The 16770-nt window shown below is 40.3% G+C and overlaps 1 protein-coding gene across 3 annotated transcripts in view; it reads left to right on the top strand.

Moving 5' to 3' along the window:
* immp2l (inner mitochondrial membrane peptidase subunit 2) overlaps positions 1–16770 on the top strand; it is a 127836-nt gene that overhangs the window by 29083 nt on the left and 81983 nt on the right. The window lies entirely within an intron of this gene.

Here is a 16770-nt window from a genome sequence, read left to right as displayed (position 1 = left end):
ACCTAGTGCTTGAGACGCAGCTCACTCGGCCTTCCACAGAAGGCACATCACATTTACATGCGTCTTTAGACTAACGCAGTGTGAGACAGGGATCAGAAGGCTGCTGCCGACTGCGGCATACAGACCCAACAGTAAACACCGGGATTACGCTAGAGCCTGAGGCAATGACGAGGCTGCCCCCCAGGTAGCTTTAGCCTATTTCTAAATGGAGCTGAGAAAAATGAGCTGCGAGGGTTTTATTTCCCCCAGATCCTGCAGCGGCATTAACTATCACACTTGTTGTGTTCCAGTAACTTCAAGAAACTATAGATTACTAGTGATGACATGCTGTAAGAAACTGTAGATCAGGGGTCTCCAACACGTTGCTCACGAGCTACCTATAGCTTGTGGCCTGATTGTAGTTAGCTTGCCAAGACGTTCTGGAAACCTTTTTCCCATTTCATCCAATCAGAGTGGGCTATAATACTTCCTATCCCACCCCCTCCAATGAAAATTTTGTATTTATTTGCCACGTCGGCCATCACGTCAAAGTTTCACTCAAGCACGTCATCACACCCATATTATATTATAGTATTAGCTAGAAAATTGTGTTTGCTTCAGGATGAGTGAAGACAGAGTTCAACCAAACAAAAGGAAGAAAACATACTATTTCCATGAGGAATGAGAGAGTGAGTTTTTCTTCACAAACGTAAGCGAAAGATGGGTGTGCCTAATTTGCTGCGCTGGCATTGGTGGTGGTAAAAAATGCAATGTTGAGCGCCTTTTCACTCAGGTTCATGATAACTTTCCTGTGGGTAGTGGGCTACGACCTGAAAATGTGAAGCAGCTGAAAGCAACATTACAAAAACAACAATCATTATTCACCAAACCGATAAGAGAGGAGGCATCATTTAAAGTGGAACGCATCTTGACAAAACACAAGAAGCCGTTCACCGATGGCGCCATGGTGAAGGAAGCAATGACTGCGGTGGCCGAAACTTTGTTCACGGACCACAAAAGCAAGACAGAAATGATGTCTGCTATCACTGATGTCCAGCTCAGTGCCAACACAGTGGCAAGGAGAGTTTCGTTGATTTCTTCAGATGCTATGGGACAGTTAGAAAAGGACATGTAAATGCTTGCAAAGGTGTAAATGGTTTTCATTTCAATGTGATGAATCGGTGGACTTGAGTGATACAGCCCAGTTGTTTTCACCCGGATAGTTTTTGATGATTTTTCCACCAAAGAGAAGTTTTTTACATTGCTTCCTCTGAAACCCACGACCAGAGGAGTCGACATTTACAACATTTTGAAGAACTACTGGTGGAAAAAAAAAAAACGTGCCCCTTGAAAAGCTATGACAACGGACGGAGCTCCAGCCATGATAGGGCACCACTCTGGATTTATTGTACATTGCGAGGCCAACCCAGACTTTCCTAAATTTTTGAACTGTCATTGCATAATTCATCAGCAGGCGATCTGCACTAAGGTTATAGGCTTTGATCATGTCATGACATCAACTCCGGTTGTTTGGATAATCAACTAAATTCGAGCAAAGTCCAAACAACACAGATGTTTCAGACTGTTTCTTGATGAAATTTCTGCAGAGTATGGCGATCTCCTCCTTCACACAGAAGTCAGATGGTTGAGTAGGAGTAAGGTACTTCACTGCTTTATTTCCTTGCTGAGTGAAATTAAGGCTTTTATGGAAGCAAGTTGGGAGGACACTAACCTGTCGTCTGATGCTGGATGGCTGCTTGATCTTGCATTCTTGGTCGATGTGACAGAGAAACTGAATCAGCTCAATCTTCAGTTACAAGGTAAAGACAAAACCATATGTGATATGATCAATGCTGTGAAGGCATTTAAAGCAAAACTGTCATTTTACCTTCAATTGAAAAACAAAAGATTGCAGCACTTCCCCTCAGTGGAAAAGATGTTAGAAAGCCGCTCAAATGCAAGCAAAGTTTTGGATGTATTCAAGTATTGTGATTTCCTGTCCAGGCTTGGGCAGGAAGTTGAGGAAAGGTTCAGTGATTTTGAAAATCTTGAGCCATGTGTGGCATTCATTGCCAACCATTTCATGGAGATAGACATTGATCACATTTAAAAGCAGATGGCTGAACTGTTCAATGTCAATCCTGTCGAGATGGAGGTTATTAATCTACAAAATCATAATCATCCAGTTGAAATCTCAGCAACATTCACAACATTTCTGGAGTCTGGTAGACCCAGGAAACTACGAGAACCTTCACCAAGCTGCCCTCAAAGCATAGCAAGCTTTGTTTGGATCTACATACTTTTGTGAAGTAGCGTTTTCTGATATAAATGTGATCAAATCTAAATTCAGAACAAGACTGACAGATGAACATTTAAATGATTGCATAAGAGTGAACCTAAGTGCATACACACCAGCATACACCTCTCTTATGGAATCAGTGCAGTGTCCATTAACTGTAAGAAAGTGTGAATGCACTTCATGACATACTTGTGTCCCATCATGCACTTTTCTCATTTACCACGCACTCTCATTCATGTGGCATACATTTTAGTTCAGAATGTAGGTCAACATGTGAAATGCTACTGCTGTTTATATTCCAGTTTAATTTAGTTTTGACTTGACTTTCATTAATATATATACGTAAAGAAGCGTATAGTTATGTGCAGACAACTATAACTATAACTATAAGTGCTGTTTTCCATAAAGAACTGTATTCTCTGATTCTGTTTTCTTCTCTGACTCCTTCAGGTGTTTCAGTTTGTTAATTTGAGAAAAAAAAGCTCTCAAATGAAAAAAGGTTGGAGACCCCTGCTTTAGATCATGTTTGTATTAGTCATGTGATAGTATATTGTTCCAAGGAAGTAAGGAAAAAACACAAGAGGCGTACTAACAATGACATGGTGGTATGAAGTTGAGAAATTTGAAATAAAAGCATACCCTGTTATGTTTTGTTCCTTATGTCAGGTTTCCTTGTGATTGAATTGCCTTGCTTTATTCCTCTTACAATTCTTTTACAATTCCTCTACAATTTGATTACAATTCTTAATGTATTAATGAATGACCTCATACTTTATTTTTATCTATTTATAGTTTAAGTGATAACAGTAAGTGTGTTGTTCTCTCACCAGAAACGCCCCCCTACTGTCTTTTTCTTGAAGGTAGTAAGAAAAAGTGCTGAAACTGGAGACTCCTTCCATAAATTTAAAGCTTCAACATGTCGACAATTAAATGTTACTCTTTGTTAAAATCAGCATATTTTTAATCCATGAATACCAAATATAAGTAAATATATCATAAACGGATAAATATTTTCCTTAACAACATAAGTCATTACTGGAAATGTTATGTGGCTTAACCATGCCCTGTTTGTCAGTATGAATTTAACAAAGTGGTATTGTCATACAGCGGTGTGCGTGGCAGGTGGGGTGTGATTTTAGCGAAGGCTCTAATGTTGGAGGGAGTTTGGGAGATGAGTGTGAGGGTAATCAGTGAGTAGTTTCACCTCTGGGTGTAATTATATATAACCAGTGTCCTTTCCATGTGTGCATGTGTGTGTTTTCTAGCAACAAAGAATAGGAGCACGAGAGGCCGAAACATCAAAAGTTTTATGTTTTTCATACGTTTATTGGTCCTTCTACAGTATTCTGTTCAATTCGTTGAAATACTTTGTTACAGCTATATCTGGACCATGATCCGCCGGTTAATAATAACTGCTGCTGTAGTAGCTGTATCAAGGACCATCGTATTGGTTTGTGCAATCACAGAATCTTTCATACAGTTCCATCCATAATCTCAAGGCATATAGATTAATGATTACAGGTAAATGAATAAAAGACTAAAAGGTAATCTATAGGTAAATGAATATAGTATAATATATTATTTTGTGGATCTTTGTGGCAGAGTGGAAGGTCATTGAAATGAACATATCAGGCAAATTGAAATCTTTGAAAATGTGTAGTGCCTCTAATAAGTGGTGTGTGTGTGCTAAATCTGTCTAACAGTGTTCCAGGCTCATAGCCTGCATTCAGTCATCATGCTGTTGCTAAGGTAACCTGTTGAGGCGAAGCGAGAATGTCCACCTCTTTACTGCAGCGTATTCACTTCACACCCCCCTCTCTATTTCTCTCTTTATTTCACTTTATTGCTTTCTCTATCAGGTCACACTGGAGACTGTTAATACTATCTCAGTAAAGTAGATTTCTCAATGCAGGATGAGCTTCTCTGATCAGCAGCAGTCATTCAGAGCAGCTCTTTCCGAACCGAAACATGAATATTACTCAGACTAACAGCCAGTTTGGAAAATGCCGCATAATCTCTTAAGGACATGGAGGTGCACTTAATTACATTTTAGCGGAAATTGGGGTTAATTAGTGCCTCGGGTTTCTTTTTTTAACTGCATGAAGATAACACATGCATGCACTTTTTCTAAGCTCCGTTATCTCAATTTTTTCCCTCTTCATAATGGAACTGTTACTAGTAGGAGCATGAAGCCAGAAAATTTTGTCTGCCAAATAATCAGCGAGTCTTAATTCTGCATTCAAATGTAAGTCAGTGGCAGTGTCCAATCTGCACGTCCCTGCAGTATGATCTGGACTTCTGCTAAATCACATGTCAGCTTGTATAGCATTGTTTCTGTTAAATGCTACACTGTAGGGATTTGTATGAAATGTCTATTGTGTATTGCATAGGTGTCTGATGATAATCGCTTACAGTGGATATAAAAAGATAGAACTGCAGGTTTTTGTGATGTAAAAAAAAAATTAAGCTAAGATAAATATCATGTCAGACCTTTTTCCAACTTTAATGTGACATAGCAACCAACAAAATTCAAGTGGAAAACAAATACACATAAATGTTTTAGGGGAAAAACAGAAAAAGGAAAAAAAGGTAAATAACCTAGTTGCATAACTAATCCTTTGTTAAAGTGCACCTATTATGGTTTTGAAATGTGCCTAATTTTGTTTTAAAGATCTCATACAATAGATTTACATGCACCCAAGGTCAAAAAGCACTTTAATGTGCTCATAATTTAAACTTCAGCATTACCTTTTTTCCCCAGTGTCAAAACGACTCGTTCAATGATCCGTTCTAAAGGATTCCTTCTAAACACCTCCTTTCAGAGAGCATACTCTGCTCTGATTGGTCAGAGTTCCCAGTCTGCTGTGATTGGTCTATCACTGTCAGCGTGTTTCAAAAAGTAAACGCCCACTACCATAACGAGTTTCAGCTCAGTCTGTTCGCAAGCAGATGATGAAGACCAGAGGTGGGGCTTTTTGTTACAAACCTACGTAGATTAGTACAGGAAGTAAGTCTGGAATTACTAATGACTTGTTTCAGCTGTTCAGAATCGGTTCCTTCTTTTGGGAGTCAATAACTCTGTTTATCGTGCGCTTTGATTCGTGAAACTTTGCAGACGTTTTTACATTCACAAACAGCTCTATAGCACTGCATGAAAGGTAATATTTGAAAAACCATAATAGGTGCACCATAATAAAGCATCTTTTCCTTGTAATACATCATTCAGTCTTTTGTTGTAAGAGTTTGCCAACTTAGCACATATGGATTTGGCAATTTTATTCCACTCTTCCTCACAAAAATTCTCCAGATCTATCAAATTGCAAGAAGAGCTCCTGTGCACAGCCCTCTTCAAGTGATTCCACAGGTCTTTGATAGGATTTAGATCTGGGCTCTGATTGGACCATTCCAAAATGTTGATCTTCTTCTTCTGAAGCTGTTCCTTTGTTGACTTGGATTTGTGCTTTGGGTCCTTATTGCGCTGGAAGGTGAAATCTTCAACTGCCTAACAGAGGCCTGCAGGTTTTGTCTCGAAATACATTGATATTTGGAGCTATAAATGATGGCTCCTGTCTAGAGCCCCAGTCCCAGCTGAAAAGAAGCAGCCCCAACGCATTATGCTGCCACCCCATGCTTCACTGTGGGTATGGTGTTCTTTGGGTGATTTGGGTGCGGTCTTGTTTTTACACCAGACATATCTTTTTTTTACCGTCTTGATTTAGGTGGGGTTTTTTTTTGCCTTCTTCAGAAAGGACTTAACTCTAGTTGCTCTTCTCCATAGCCCTGACATGTGAAGAATACAAGATTGCTGTCACATGCAGGTACCGACCAATACTTGCCATATATTCCTGCAGTTTCTTTAATGCAGCCTTGCTAATAGGTTTTCTTTGAATTTTGTTGGTTGCTATATCACATTAAAGGTGGTAATAGAGTAGATCTGACATGATTTAACTTGGTTTCACTTTTTTACCTAAAAAAACCAAACATGCAAATTTAACATGGGTCTGTAGACTTTTTATATCTGGTGTATATGATTATATTGTGATATTTAACACATTTAAATTGAGGACATATGTCTTGAAGTCTAGTCTTTTAGTATTATGTTGAGAACAGGGGCTGTGCAAAGTACTGAGAAATTATGCTTAAATATAGATAAAATAACAAGGATCCAGTCAAAAATGTACTCAAGTGAAAGTAAAACAGTTGCCACTTTTGAATGTACATGAGTATAAATTGTTGTGAAAAGTAACTTTTATTACTTACTAAATCTAAAACTTTTAAGTCTGTAATATTTACCATTAGCTAGAATTTTGACTGGCTATTTAGCACAGTATGTTAGTTACTCGAATTAATTCTAGTCTCAACTTGGTATTACCAAATAACACAGCCAAACATAATTAAATATAGCCATTTAATGTAAGCAAACGTGGTCCAAGGAAGGACAACCGGTGAACCAGCAACAGGATCATGGGCACCCAAGGCTCACTGATGCACGTGGGGAACGAAGGCAAGCCCATCTGGTTCTATCCCACAGAAGAGCTACTGTAGCACAAATTGCTGAAAATATTAATGCTGGCTATGATACAAATGTGTCAGTCCACACAGTGCATCATAGCTTGCTGCCCGTCAGAGTGCCGATGCTGACCCATGTTCACCTACAGTCGGCACGTGAGCATCAGAACATGGAGCAGTGGAAGAAGGTGGCCTGGTCTGACGAATCATGTTATCTTTTACATTGTCTGGACAGCCAGGTGCATGTACTTTGCTTACCTGTGGAAGTGATGGCACCAGATGCACTATGGGAAGAAAGCATGCCAGCAGAGGCAGTGTGATGCTCTGGGAAATGTTCTGCTGGGAAACCTTGGGTCCTGGCATTCATGTGGATGTTACTTTCACACTTACCACCTACCTAAACATTTCTGCAGACCAAGTACACCTCTTTATGGCAACAGAATTCCCTAATGGCAGTGGCTTCTTTCAGCAGGATAATGCTCCCTGCCACACTGCAAAAATTGTTTGAGGAACATGACAAAAATTTCAAGGTGTTGACTTGGCCTCCAAATTCCCCAGATCTCAATCCAATCAAGCATCTGTGGGATGTTCTGGACAAACAAGTCTGATCCATGGAGTACTTACAGGACTTAAAGGATCTGCTGCAAACATTTTGGTGCCAGATACCACAGCACACCTTCACAGGTCTTCTGGAGTCCATGCCATGACAGGTCAGAGCTGTTTTGGTGGTACAAGGGGGATAGTTTTAATGTTATTGCTGCTGTTAGAGAACATTCATAGCAAATTACATTAACATGACCGGAGAGTTAATGTGTGTTTGGTTTCCTCCCCTATAACCTGTATTTATTCTATTTGAAGCAGTCTGTTGCCTTCTGCCATGAGAATGAGGTGTTTATGTGGTTTCAGCTCAGGCTGTACAATCCACACGGAATGGTAGAGTGTGTTCAGTCATGACGCAGCTCCACAGTTAATTATATGTTATTCCAAGCACAATGTTTTATCTATGTAATTTTTATGAAAATATCTAGGTAGAAACAGAAACATTTTTCAGTGACGAATATTATTTCGTGTTCAACCTGTTCTAAGATGTTCACACAGTGAAACACATTAATTACTGGTCCTGAAACATTAATTACTGTTACAGCAGATAATATTACAAACATTATTCAAATGAATCACGGTTTACTCTTTCGGTCATTAACACAGATTCACAGGGAGGCCTCAGGGAGATTAAGTGCTTGCGTCGACATTTTAAAAAGTTGCAGGAATTCTCAGTGACTTGAAAGACTACAGAGAGCAAAAGAAAAATCCGTACAACCTTTATTTTCGAGTTTTATAGCAGCTTATCGTGAATGTGAATACAACTTCAGTTTGGTACGTTGCACACCGCAACTATTTGTTCTCATGACCGATCCAGTTGTCACAGAGCAATTTGCAATGTGCTGCCTTTGCCTTTCTCGGAGCAAAACCGTTAGAAAGCCGACAAATTAGCCTGTGTGGCTTCGATTGACAGCGTAAAACGAAGATGGCTAGGGGATGTTGAGAGGCTCTGTGGATTTGTGCATGTCAGTTCTGCAATTTCAGCTGATTAGCAAACCGAGACACTTACAACTCAACTGTTGATCCTCTGTCAAGCCGACTGTTGTGAGAATGAGAGTGTACCAGAAGTGTCGATACAGCGTGCTCATTGCTGATGGAAAACACAAGACTATTGATACCAGCCCATTTTATAGCCACTGAGCATTATTGGCTAAAGACCTTTAATGCATTTTGGTGTAATTAGAAATTTCAGTTTCTCTCAGAAATCAATATGAAGCACAGCTATTGAGAGGGACACAATCTGTCAAGGCACCCACACAAAGCTTCAAATGGAGGAAATGATGCAGCTCAGGGTGGGGAGCATGAACTCAGTGCCCTGAAACACATCAAAATAAGTGCTCTTCTATAGCCGTATAGTGGCTAATGTTTTAATTAGCATGTTCTACAAATTGTTTGTGATCATCTAGTGCTGAATGTTGGTGAATGTTTCCAGCTAGCTAGAAATGTGCAAATGAACTGCTTGAAAAGCTTGTTCCGAAAGTCAGTTTGGTGTGTATGATTTACTTTCATTTCTTATCTGTTTATGATTGTGCCATAGTCTGTGCTAAAAAGTGCTATTTTTGTCTGTACTGAATTGCGCATGGTTTAGTGAGTAGTTCAGAGGTTAAGGTTTTGCACTAGTGACCGAAACGCTGGAATCCCAGCACTGCCACAACAAGAACAAGACCGTTAAGCATCAAATGTGTTATGCTTTGTAGTTCGTTTGGAGAAAAGTGCCTATAAGTATGTAAGAGATAAAGCCCTAGCAAGCATTCTGATATTAGTATTATAACCGATGAGGTGGAGGAAAAGAACACACAGTGTTTAATGTTTATTTTCCTGCTTTTAGTATACTTATATAGGTGATTTTTTTTTCTGCAACCATAGCTAATTTCACTTTCAGTGAAAATACTGCCAAGTCTTTGCAACATTTAATGATAATGAGTCTTTATTGGTCACATATACATTACAGCACAGTGAAATTCTTTTCCTCGCATACACCAGCATGTTAGTAAGTTGGGGTTAGAGCACAGGGTCAGCCATGATACAGCGCCCCTGGAGCAGAGAGGGCTTAGGGGCCTTGCTCAAGGCCCCAACAATGGCAGCTGGGGCTTGAACCCCCGACCTTCCGATCAGTAACCCAGAGCCTTAAGCACTAAGCCATCACTGCCCCCTTTGACCCCTGACCCTCCTTTAAAACTATACATGCCTCATTTCCAGGCCAGAAAAATGCAATCCAAAGCCTAAAATGAAGAAATCGATACCGGATGCCAGTAATGGTATTGATGCATCCCTAGACACATCTCAAAATGAATCACATTGATGCTTAAGGTCTACTACAGATCCAACAGCACCACAGCCTGATAATCACATCGTGTTATAAACCACAGCCCTGAAACAACTGCAGTTCCTCATCTCTATGTTTATATAATGGAATCTCATAAGCCCACATTGACTCAGTATCGGTAATCATGAAGCATCAGAGCAGCACTAGAAGGTTATCACTCTATTAAAAACAAGCGTGGTGCGTCTCCGACTCAACTAGCTGCTCGTTACGCATCTTGATTAATGGCATTCGGGGTACACTTCATTGAGAAAGAAAGGTGCAATGCAAACGATTATACTTTCTCGCTCCAGCACGCTGACTCCTGTTTGAGCACGTATCAAAGCGCTTTATTTTATAGGAACTTAATTTGTTGCACCACTGAGAATTCATTTGGGTTAAGCAGCAGGAGGTGTTGGGAAAAACTGTGCCAGATAGACTTGCGCAAGATTGCAGCTCTGACGTCTCTGCTGGATGCTGGATATCACGTATGTATGTTTTGGACGACGTGATGGCATCAATTTTTAGCTGCATTCGCACTCCTGCTGCTCCAGAAAGTAAAGACCATGCTGTAGGACGAGATACTTTTCTTTTCTGTTGCATATGTAAGCATTCCTAATGAATGTTTGTCAGTGGAATTTTTTTTAAAGCAACTCTTCTGGTTTGACTTGTAAAGCCAGGGTGGCAGTGGATCCGGAGCCAGTCTGGGAACACTGGGCAAGAGTCAGGACTACACCATGGATGGGATGCACAGGGGACCATACCAGGGTTTTCCCTAGATTAGGTGCAGTCTGGCTTCCGGGGACATGGTGGTGGTTAGAGGTTTGAAATTATTCAAAGGAAATTTTAAGTTTGAAGACATTTTAATTTTTTTCACGTTGTTTTTGACCATTATCCTTACCATATTTGTGAATGAAAGCTGGAAACACGTATTGTACTTACAGTCCAAAGTCTATTCATTTTACCAAATAACATGTTTGAGATTTAATGAAAATATATGTGGACTTAAAATATTTATCACCTTTAAATGATGTTTCAACCTTTTTTGAAGCAATCAGCACCTGTTTTACACAATAATCCTAGCTCTTTTTTAAAAAAATATGAAATCTTTTGAAATAATTTATGAAAAAGATGTTACCTGTGAACACAGCCTAACTCTGTTTAACTACCAAGGTACGTTAGATACTACCATTAGTTCAGTCAAGCTTTATTTATCTAACGTCAGCTAAGTAGCTTCACTGACTAACTTAATTCAGTAAATGAATACCTATGTAAGTTAGCTAGGTTAGCTATTTCTTTAGTGGTATTATAACATTGGTTATATCTTTTGCTATGCTATCTTTGCTATCGCATACACAAGAATTACTCCCTAACAAACAAAAATTTATACTTAATTTATTCTTTGTTGAGGTTTACCTTATCGATGGTTTGCAACTTGCTTATCCAAGTCACTGGTTATAACTTAAATCCCAAGGTGACGGCACAGAGAAATATCCCAGCAGCTGATTGATTAGCTTGGCGATGAGCATCTGTCACACACCAATCACACAATGCACATCCAAACACTGATCGCTCATTCCTGTTACCTTTTCGTTTTTTTTTTTTTTTTGTCAGCGCATTGAACTCTCACCGTTGTTTTTACATTCGTTCTGGTATGTCGCCTAAATGCCTTTTTTAAAACTTTTATTTGGCTTAAGGCGCTGCACAAAAACACTTGGGCGCTGCACCGAAGCCTTTCTGTGGTAGGGAAAACCCTGAATAAACACGCAATCATTCAAACCTAGCACAATTTAATATAGCAAATCCATGTACTAGCATGTTCTTGGGAGGTGGAAGGAAACCAGAGAACCCTGAGGAAACTGGAAAACCTGGAATTGTGAGGCAGCAGTGCTACTCACTGCACCATCATACTGTCTTACACCCCATATGTTGAAATGAAACCTGCCATCTAAATTATTTTATGAATTTAGGTCTAAATATACTTTAAACCGGCACCTTCTTTGTTTCCTGCATATTCCTGGATTTTCAAACAGTGGGGGCTGGAAGCAAAGGCACTTTTTGTTGTGTTTGTGTGGTAATTGATTGCATGTACCATCTGTTAGGGACTCATATTTCTCAGATCTTTGTTGCAATGTTTGGTTGATTTGTGTGTAGCAGGTATCTTCTAGTGAATGACTAGACATGATCATAAACCAAAAAGCCTGCTCTCTTGCATGTAGGTTTTTTTTTTTGTCTGACTTTCTTCTGCACTTTCTTTTGATTTAATATGATTGTAATTCCAAGGCCACCATCAAAGGCAAGTCTGAAAGTGTTACTATTAATATAATATAAATAGCAATTCCCAGAGTTTCCGGTTATGTGGCTCAGTCATAGTGTTTACTTGGTACATTCTCTAAACATAGTGTTCTTTGTGCTACTTCATTTGAAGTACTCCTCTAAAGCTCATTTGACAGTGCTCTTTACCATCTCCAGAACATCAGGAAGTGCTAACGTACAAAAGACAACCATCTGTTCCAGTCAGCATGATGAAGCTCATGCGCACAGGCATCTCTCCCCCCGATAAGACAGCAGATGCTCGCTCTCCTCAGGAAAAAGTTTTCATCCAGCTAATGTTTCCATCACAGATCTGTGCTTTCCTGCTTAGAGCCAGATCTTTCCCTTCCTTCTGTGTGTGCATCGCTGGGCAGGTATTACTCATCTGGCTGGTTTGATCACATCCGCTGCAAATCAGCACTGAGAATGACATTAATTAGAATCAGGATTATATGCTATGTGCACCTCCAACACTGATACGAATAACTCCATGAAACATATCATGCTTGGTTTTCTTGTGAGTTTGTTACACTTATGCTCATTTTTTTTTAACTTCCTTTCTTTTACTTATGCTAATTGCTAGCATATGGCTTCCAGAGAAATATATTGCTGCCTCTTCTGTCACTGCATTTTGTTTTTGCTTTGAGGAGTTGCAGGCCATTCATTGGTACATGACTGGAGTGAGAAAGATGAAGGGAAAAACAATGTGGGGCATGGAGGGTGTTGGGGGATTGGTTTGGCTGGTGGCTCCAGGGGTTGCTGATGTCCTTGTGACAACAGTGTTGGACTCAATGATGAATATTTTTTTAAAAGCTTAATTGCTTTTTGCAATTACACAGCATTGTGTAGCACAAAAATGTTACAGATGTAGGTCATACGTCAATCTGAGAATCCAAAAAGCTACAGCAGTTTGAGAGACCCAAAAGCTGTGTCAGCTCTGACGGTCCCAAAAACTATGACAGTCTGAGGAACTCAAAAGCTGCATCAGTCTGAGAAACCCAACAGTGAAATGCTTCATCAATCTGAGAACCCTACGCCGTGACAGTCCGAGAACCCTATGCCGTGACAGTCCGAGAACCCTATGGCTGTGACAGTCCGAGAACCCTACACCGTGACAGTCCGTGAACCCTATGTTGCGACAGTCTGAAAACCCTAAGCCATGACAGTCTGTGAAACCTATGCCGTGACAGTCCGAGAACCCTACGCCGTGACAGTCCGAGAACCCTACGCCGTGACAGTCCGATAACCCAATGCCGTGACAGACCGAGAACCCAACGCCGTGACAGTCCGAGAACCCTATGCCGTGACAGTCCGAGAACCCTATGCCGTGACAGTCCGTGAACCCTACACCCATGACAGTCCGAGAACGCTACGGCCGTGACAGTCCGAGAACCCTACACCGTGACAGTCCGTGAACCCTAAGGCGTGACAGTCCGAGAACCCTATGCCGTGACAGTCCATGAACCCTACACCGTGACAGTCCATGAACCCTAAGGCGTGACAGTCCATGAACCCTAAGGCATGACAGTCCGAGAACCCTATGCCATGACAGTCCGTGAACCCTAAGGCATGACAGTCCCAGAACCCTATGTCGTGACAGTCCATGAACCCTAAGGCGTGACAGTCCGAGAACCCTACGCCGTGTCAGTCCGAGAACCCTACGGCGTGACAGTCTGAGAAACCCAAAAGCTTCAACAGTCAGATAGACCCAGAGTGTACAATAGTAAGAAACCCAAAATCTATTAAAGTAATTTGCAGCATATCAGAGTTGGAAACTCGAGTCTGTGACTTAGACTCGAGTCGCACTTATGTCTCAAAAAAAAAAAAGACTTACGACTTGACTTGGACTCGTGAACAACTAACTTGAGACTTGACTTGGACTTGAAGACAGACACCAAAGTCATTTTGGTTTGGCATTCCCGATTATGTTCTCTCTTTACTACCCCACATGACAGCATTAAACACCACAGTTTTCTATTCATTCCTCATTTGTTAATTCCCTATCAGTATGTGCTGCAGCAGCAAATATCACAACAATTCATCTCTAAACACGCCAAACCTGCATTATTATATACATGCATGATGCATCTGAAGGTGCATGTTCATCACCCATTGGAAAAGTGCTGTTATATAAATATTGGCATTTTGCACTAAATGACAAAAAAGTAATATCTTTCCTGAATTTTCTATGAATTATAGATTGAATTAACGATTGATGATTTAATTTTGAATGAATGATTTAAGTAAAACATTGTGTGCTTTATTAAACAATTTTGAATAAATTAACAAGACATTCTGTAGAAGTAGTCAGTTTTAATATTTCAACTAGCTGAAAGAACTATTGCTAAAAATAGAACAAAGACTTGAGACTTGACTTGGACTTGGATTCAGGGACTTGTGAACATGTCTGCAGCATATGTAGGTGGGCAGCATCAATTCGTGAACTAGCTTAATCTGTGTGACCTCTGAGAGTCTGACAAAACCCGAAGCTTTGAAAGTCTGAGAAGCCTAAATGCTACAAGAGTGAAAACAAACCAGTTAAATAGCTGTCTTTGTGACTTGGTTTCCTATTTTTTATCCTTTGTTCAGTGAAGCAAATGTATGGATTAAATGCTTCTGACGAATCCTCAGGTTCCAACTTGGCTATCTGAGGTCCAACTTGGCTATCTGATGGTCTAGGAAAAGACACAATGTGGAAAAAATCTGATAAACTTTCTATATAATAGTGCACATTTTATGAAACAAGAACGTGAACTTGATGAGTGGTATCATACTTTACCTACTCAGAGACGGCCATATTGTTTAAGTCATGATCATGATCCAATTTTGACCCAAAACACTGTACTCTTCTTTTATAAATTTGAGACCAGTTCACCAATTCAAATCTCTCTCTCTCTCTCTCTCTCTCTCTCTCTCTCTCTCTGTCTCTCTCTCTCTCTCTCTCTCTCACACACACATACACACTCACACACACTCACTCACTCACTCACTCACACACACACACACACACACATATATATATATATATATATATATACACACACACACACACACACACACACAGCTCTCTCCTTATAACTTCCTCTGATCCTATCAGACATATCTCATCCCTCTGCTCTTCCAAGTGTGTCTTTAAGCCTCAAATCGTGATGAACCGTACAGGCAGTCCAAGCACCAGACGGAATCAGAGGAAAGGCTTTGGTGGAATCAGAGTGACGCTGCTTGATTGAAGACCTGCTTCCTTCCGACCAGCTTTTTTTATTTCCCTCAATCATGCTAGCATGGCTTGCAAGTAGGAGTGTAACAATACACTCCGGTCACTATCCAATTCGATTCAACTCAATTCTCAGAATATTTTGAGCAGAATGTGAATGAAGATAATTATTACCTAAAAGACAGAAACATAAACAATAAAAAAGTACAGTTTTGTCTGTATAAAACTAAACAAATAAAAAATGGCAGAGGTTTAATATTGTAACAAAATACACTACAGGTTCACTATTTCTTAAAAATAAATAAACAAATAAATAAACATATACATTCTCACAAAAAAATTATTCAATAGACAAAAAGTGTCTGACCTGGGGACTTGCTGAGCTGAAAAAGGAAAAAGGACGCTTAAGAACGAAAAAAGAGCTCTAAAGTGGCTAAAATGCCAGTTGTCCACAGCCTCTAGTGTTGGTCACTGCAATCCGCCGCTATCACTCTATCATGATGCACATGTCAAGATGTATCGATAAAACCCTACTAGCAAGTAAGTCTCAGGCCAAGACCCACCTTCTTTCACAGGAAGAGTCATTGGATTGACATTATGAACAGCTATTTACTTAACAGTCTTTTCAATCATGACTGTCTCTTGCACTGAAAAGATCACTGTGTCACAAATGCCTGTGTGTGTGTGTGTGTGTTTGTAATACTTTGCCCAACATTATTCTTATTATGCTGTCGATGAGACCTCCTGATATAAAGATTTTATTGTCACACTATTGATAGACATTCGATTTTACCCTCCCATCTAATATAACGACCAGCCGTCACTGGAAGTGAACGGTTAATATACAGCATTGGGTAATGGTTTATTATTATCCTGTTCCAGCCTGGGCCAGGTGGGTGCTGCCTCATTTTTCAGAAGCATGCACAGCAAACTGCTTACTGGCACTTCCTTATTAGTGACATTAGCATTTCAGACTGCTGCATTCCTTTAAGGCTAGGCTTCATGTACAAGGATCTGTTCTTAGATCAGCGGCTAATGCAACCGACAGCTGAGAAATTGGATAGGGATCCATCTTTGCCTGGTTAAATCCCCGTTTATTAAACAGTGCTATGCGAGGCCCACGGGTCCCAGCCCGAGACGAGGCATGGAGGCAGGCAGATAACAAACAGCACTGCTCTGCTGCCTTTACCCTGTACATTACTCCCACTCCATCGCTCTCTCGCTCTGAGGCAATTCCAGGAACGGAGGTGCGCACCAGAATACAGCGGGGGAGTCAAGGAGATCTCGCACCCCTTTTTGAAATGTTCTAAACAGTGTTTAGAAATAACTGTTGGTTTGTGTAGGGGGATTATAGCTGTGCTTTTGTTTTTTAAGTCTTGTATGGCCTCGGTGCTAATTAGCTGAGGTGTTCCAGCTTTACACCACTGCGCACACACACAAACACACAAACACACACGCACACACATACATACACAAATTCAGGCCCTCTCTTTGGCACCCTGTTACTGCTTTCCTTAGGGGAAGGTTGTTCAGAGTCAAGGCACAGCTCTCAAT

This window comes from Ictalurus furcatus, chromosome 8, assembly GCF_023375685.1.
Source record: "Ictalurus furcatus strain D&B chromosome 8, Billie_1.0, whole genome shotgun sequence".
NCBI classification, from domain to species: Eukaryota; Metazoa; Chordata; class Actinopteri; order Siluriformes; family Ictaluridae; genus Ictalurus; species Ictalurus furcatus.
This window is presented reverse-complemented; position numbering and strand designations above follow the sequence as displayed.